Source organism: Cervus canadensis, chromosome 30 (assembly GCF_019320065.1).
Source record: "Cervus canadensis isolate Bull #8, Minnesota chromosome 30, ASM1932006v1, whole genome shotgun sequence".
Taxonomy (NCBI): domain Eukaryota; kingdom Metazoa; phylum Chordata; class Mammalia; order Artiodactyla; family Cervidae; genus Cervus; species Cervus canadensis.
The window spans coordinates 19,197,895-19,204,288 of record NC_057415.1 but is presented as its reverse complement, the minus strand read 5'-3'; positions in this window follow the sequence as shown (position 1 = coordinate 19,204,288).

Genomic DNA, 6,394 nt, shown 5'->3' with positions numbered 1-6,394 from the left:
ACAGATTACAGGTTGCTGGCTTCTCCAATGGACTTCACTCAGTGGTAAAGAATCCACCTGCCAATGCAGGAGATGTGAGGTCAATCCCTGGGTCAGGAAGACCCCCTGGAAAAGGAAATGGCAACCCATGCCTGTATTCTTGGCTGGGAAATCCCATGGACAGAGGATTCTGGCAAGCTACAGTCCATGGGGTCGCAAAAGAGTCAGACATGACTTAGTAACCAAACAACAAGGGCTTCTTCAATATTCAGTCTGAGCATATATGAGGCAAAAAGAAAACCCAGAAAACTCACTATTGTGTCAATCCTTGGGTCAGAAGACCCCTATACAGTCTGCTATCTTCCCTCTGCTGTGCAGAATATTTTTATGTTTATTTAACATATAATTTCTAGGGGTTTTAGTTGTACTAACAATGAGGAATAAGAAAATGTACATCTACTCCATTTCACTAGGGGTCTCTCTATAGCATATTTTGCTTATGGTAAGGACAAGAAATCTCCATTTTTTTCCTTATTTTTCAAAATTATATTGGCTATCATGCTTTGTTCTTTCAGAAAATATTTGGGATAAACACTGAATTCCTTCTCAAAATTCCTGTTAGGGTTACATTAAATGAAAGGTGAATCTATGACCCAATCACTTATAATATTCAGTAACTAACGTGTAAATAACCCATGGTCTCATTAAAACTATCAAAAATCTTAGGTTAACATATCAGTCTTGGATATTTAATATTCCAAGATCAGAAGCCTTCTACTTTGTACCTAACAGGTTAATTATTCCTCCTCAATATCTTTCCTCATCATTGATTTTTTTTTTCCTACCACAACGCACTATGATAAAAAATTCATTTTTTCCCCAATTTTCCACCAGAGTGGTAGGGCTATGAACCCCTAAAAGTATGTACTATGCTAACTGAGTAATTTGTTCTAGTCTTCCTCATCTTACCACTTTTAAATGAGAAGTGTTTAAGTTGATCATTGCATGGGATGTCCCTGTTGGTAACAAATCTGTAAACTCTGGCTGTAGCTGGCTCTCCTTGAGAAAGCAGACCAAGATTTTAAAAACTAGAGCAAACAGGAGTTTCTTGATTGTAGGACATGTCTTGTGTTTGTTTTCCATTGGTTACATAAATATAACAAATCACTCCACAGAGAATTCTACTGCATTTCCTGGGCTCCCAGGAGGAATGTTTTCTTTTCACTTGCCTTTTCTGCAGGAATGTGACAGCAGGAAGAAGGAGGTGGTGGTATTAAAACAAGTTGCAGAAGAAACAGTTTTGGACAGATGTCAGAATGAAGAATTTCTGGTTTGGAGAGTAATTTTTATGTAAGAGAGTATGATGTAAATCACAGTAAAATTGGAAGGAGGAGAAGTATTTAAGGCAAAGTGGAACTTTTAGATTCAACTATAAGCACTGGAGGTTTTTAAAGTAAGGACATGTTTATCATCACAAATCTGTTGTGATGTTAATGGGTCTCTCTCTTTCTTCTCTCACCGTGCATTCCTTCTCCGGGACATGAAGCATGCTGGGGATGTGGGCACAGGTGGAGCAAAGTCTAGCCAGAGAAACTCTTCATTTCATGTTGATATGTAACATGGCCAGAATTTACAATGGTTAATTCCATTCCTTTTTGTTTAAAGGTAAAATGTAAACATGCCCAAAAGGGTTCTCTTTTTTTTTTCCTTACTGGAAAAGGATAAAAGAATTTGATGGGGAGGGTGAGGTGCTGGGGCACGAGGAAGGAACCTTTTGTGATTCAATTACACAGATTTGGTGACAACAGGCTTTCTTCTAGAGGGTATACAGTGTACAGATGCACTTACTTTACTGGTAAACGGATTTAATTAAATTTGACTGGTTGCACTCCCAAAGTCTCAGGAGAAAATTTGTTGGCCCCTTTGCTTAAAATTCTTTTGCAGTAACATCTTGGGGAAAGTGTTTTATTTAAGTGGGCATTATGAGCCCAACTATGCTCGCCCCTCCACCAACCCAATTCATTTGCTAAAAGTCCTAACCTCTAGTAACTTAGAGTGTGACTGACCAAAACTGCCAGACCTAGCCAGGTCACCTTCATGAATTATCTTAACAACAGGAGGTCCTGGTAAGGAACGCAGAACAAACAAGCTATCACCAACCAGAATAATTTGGGGAAGATCAAAAGGAGAGAGAGGCGAACCCGTAGGTCTTAGCAACTTTCCAGAATCCCCTTGGCTGAGCAATGCACGCAACACCAGGAAGAACCCTAAGTAAGAACGATTGGCCAGAGACAACCCAGAAACTAAGCCCATCACCGTAAAATCTGAAACTGTGGTCCTCCTGGGCTCCCTTACCCTTCTGCTGTCTACCTCTACTGTTCCTAATAAAGTCTCTTGCTTCGTCAGCACTTCTGTCTCCTTGGACAATTCTTTTTTTTTTTTTTTATTTTTAAATTTAAGGATAATTGCTTTACAGAATTTTGTTGGTTTCTGCCAAACATTGGTATAAATCAGCCATAGGTGTACATATATCTCCTCCCTCTTGGACCTCCCTCCCATCTCCCTCCCCATCCCACCCATCTAGGTTGTTACAGAGCCCCAGTTTGAGTTCTTTGAGTCATTCAGATAATTCTCACTGGCTATCTATTTTACATATGGTAAAGTAAGTTTCCATGTTACTCTCTCCATCATCCCATCCTCTCCTTCCTCTCCCACCTCCTATGTCTGTAAGTCTGTTCTCTATGTCTGTGTCTCCATTGCTGCCCCACAAATAATTTCATCAGTACCATCTTTCTAGAGTCCATATATATGCATTAATATATAATATTTGTTTTCCTCTTTCTGACTTACTTCACTCTGTATAATGAACTCTAGGTTCATCCACCTCATTAGAACTGACTCAAATGTGTTCCTTTTTATGGCTGAGTAATAGTCCACTGTATATATGTATCACAGTTTCTTTATCCATTCATCTATTGATGAACATCTAGGTTGTTTCCATGTTCAAAAAACTAGGAATAAAACTGCCATATGACCCAGCAATCCCACTTCTAGGCATATGCTCCAAGGAAATCAAACTGAAAAAGACACATGTATTCCAATGTTCAGTTAAGTTCAGTTCAATTCAGTCGCTCAGTCGTGTCTGACTCTTTGCGACCCCATGAACCGTAGCACACCAGGTCTCCCTGTCCATCACCAACTCCCAGAGTCCACCCAAACCCATGTCCATTGAGTCGGTGATGCCATCCAACCATCTCATCCTCTGTCATCCCCTTCTCCTCCTGCCATCTATCTTTCCCAGCATCAGGGTCTTTGCAAACGAGTCAGCTCTTCGCATCAAGTGGCCAAATCACTGGAGTTGCAGTTTCAGCATCAGTCCTTTCAATGAACACCCAGGACTGATCTCCTTTAGGATGGACTTCTTGGAACTCCTTGCAGTCCAAGGGATTCTCAAGAGTCTTCTCCAACACCACAGTTCAAAAGCATCAATTCTTTGGTGCTCAGTTTTCTTCACAGTCCAATTCTCACATCCATACATGACCACTGGAAAAACCATAGCCTTGACTAAATGGACCTTTGTTGACAAAGTAATGTCTCTGCTTTTCAATATGCTGTCTAGGTTGGTCATAACTTTCCTTCCAAGGAGTAGGCGTCTTTTAATTTCATGGCTGCAATCACCATCTGCACTGATTTTGGAGCCCAGAAAAATAAAGTCAGTCACAGTTTCTACTGTTTCCCCATCTATTTGCCATGAAGTGATGGACCGGATCCCATGATCTTAGTTTTCTGAATTTGAGCTTTAAGCCAACTTTTTCACTCTCCTCTTTCACTTTGATCAAGAGGCTCTTTAGTTTCTCTCTTCCCTTTCTGCCATAAGGGTGGTGTCATCTGCATATCTAAGGTTATTGATATTTCTACTAGCAATCTTGATTCTAGCTTGTGCTTCTTCCAGCCCAGCATTTCTCATGATGTACTCTGCATATAAGTTAAATAAGCAGGGTGACAATATACAGCCTTGACGTACTCCTTTTCCTATTTGGAACCAGTCTGTTGTTCCATGTCCAGTTCTAACTGTTGCTTCCTGACCTGCATACAGATTTCTCAAGAGGCAGTTCAGGTGGTCTGGTATGCCCATCTCTTTCAGAATTTTCCACAGTTTATTGTGATCCACACAGTCAAAGGCTTTGGCATAGTCAATAAAGTAGATATATATGTTTTTCTGGAACTCTCTTGCTTTTTCGATGATCCAGCGGATGTTGGCAATTTGATCTCTGGTTCCTCTGCCTTTTCTAAAACCAGCTTGAATATCTGGAAGTTCACAGTTCACGTATTGCTGAAGCCTGGCTTGGAGAATTTTAAGCATTACTTTACTAGCGTGTGAGATGAGTGCAATTGTGCGGTAGTTTGAGCATTCTTTGGGATTGCCTTTCTTTGGGATTGGAATGAAAACTGACCTTTTCCAGTCCTGTGGCCACTGCTGAGTTTTCTAAATTTGCTGACCTATTAGTGCAGTACTTTCACAGTGTCATCTTTCAGGATTTGAAATAGCTCAGCTGGAATTCCATCACCTCCACTAGCGTTCACAGTGATGCTTTCTAAGGCCCACTTGACTTCACCTTCCAGGATGTCTGGCTCTAGGTGACTGATCACACCATCATGGTTATCTGGGTCGTGAAGATCTTTTTTGTACAGTTCTTCTGTGTATTCTTGCCACCTCTTCTTCATATCTTCTGCTTCTGTTAGGTCCCTACTATTTCTGTCCTCTACTGAGCCCATCTTTGCATGAAATGTCCCCTTGGTATCTCTAATTTTCTTGAAGAGATCTCCGTCTTTCCCATTCTATTATTTTCCTCTATTTCTTTGCATTGATCACTGAGGAAGGCTTTCTTATCTCTCCTTGCTATTCTTTGGAACTCTGTATTCAAATGGGTATATCTTTCCTTTTCTCCTTTGCTTTTCACTTCCCTTATTTTCACAGCTATTTGGAAGGACTCCTCAGGCAGCCGTTTTGCTTTTTTGCATTTCTTTTTCTCCAATGTTCATTGCAGCACTATTGACAAGTTATTTCTGAGTGTCGGACAAGAGCCCACTCTCAGGCCCTAGAATGGGCCCCCTTCCTGCAACAGAGACAGGGTCTTTTCTGAAGTAATTAAGTTAAAATGAGGTCCTATGAATGGGGCCCTAATCCAGTATTACAGGTGTCCCTGTAAGGAGAGGAAGTTAGGACCCAAATAGGTACAGAGGGAAGACCATGAGAGACAGGAAGAAAACATCCTCTACAAGCCAAGGAGATACCAGCCCTGCCCCGACACCTGGATCTCAGGCTCCCAGCCTCCAGGACTGTGAGAAATAAATTGTTGTGTGAGCCAGCAGTCTGTGACACTTTGTTATGACACCCTCAGCTGACTGACATATGGAGCTATACCACCTTAGCGATGATGAGGCTAATATTTTTTTCTATGAACTTAAGTTATAGTCAAAGAGCAAAATGTAAAGCAAGAGATAAAATATACCTGAGACATGGCAAGTATATTCAATATATATACAAAATATACCTGGAGAATATATTCAGGAAAACCTCCTGGTTCCTCTTGGTGTAAGTGTGATCAGGTCATTCCTGTGCTTAAGAAGTCTCAGGGACTCTTTCCACTGCTGAGGGTCATGTCCAGCTGCTAGCCCTCCTCTCCTGGTTGCAGAGTCTCCTTACCCACTTCTGCAGACTTGCCTTCTTGGCTGCTGCATCCCAGCTGTGTTCACCTTCTTTCCCCCTTACACTTTGGAGTCTGTCTGGGCTGAACCAAAGCAGCAGCACACTCTCTCACTCTGGATAATTCCTCCTCTTTCTAACTCTGGACTGTGTTTATTCAGTTGCTCAGTCATGTCTGACTCTTTGCAACCTTATAGACTGTAGCCCACCAGGCTCCTCTGTCCATGGGATTCTCCAGGCAAGTATACTGGAGCGGGTTGCCATGCCCTCCTCTAGAGGATCTTCTCAACCCAGGAACTGAACCTGTACCTCCTGCATCTCTTGCATTTACAGACAGATTTTATTTTTTAACCACTGAGCCACCTACCTGGGAAGCCCCAGTTCGGGACTGCTGGTCTCTTTTTGTCCCTCAGACACCCAGCGTGCCTTCCATCATTAACTTTCCCCACCCCCCCACCCTGTGCTTACTGATGGACTGTCTCTTTGAGAGGCTGCAAGCTCCAGAAAATATGGTCCCTGTTTGGTTGCTACATTCTAAGTATCTAGCAGAGATATCTGGCTGATTGTTAAATATACACCTACAAAATATCCGATGAGTGATTTAAAAAAATAGTGTGTACATCTCTGTATGCTTCCAGAAAATCAATGGAATAAAGGTTTTTTAAGCTTTTCCAGGTGGCACTAGTGGTAAAGAATGCAGAATATGTA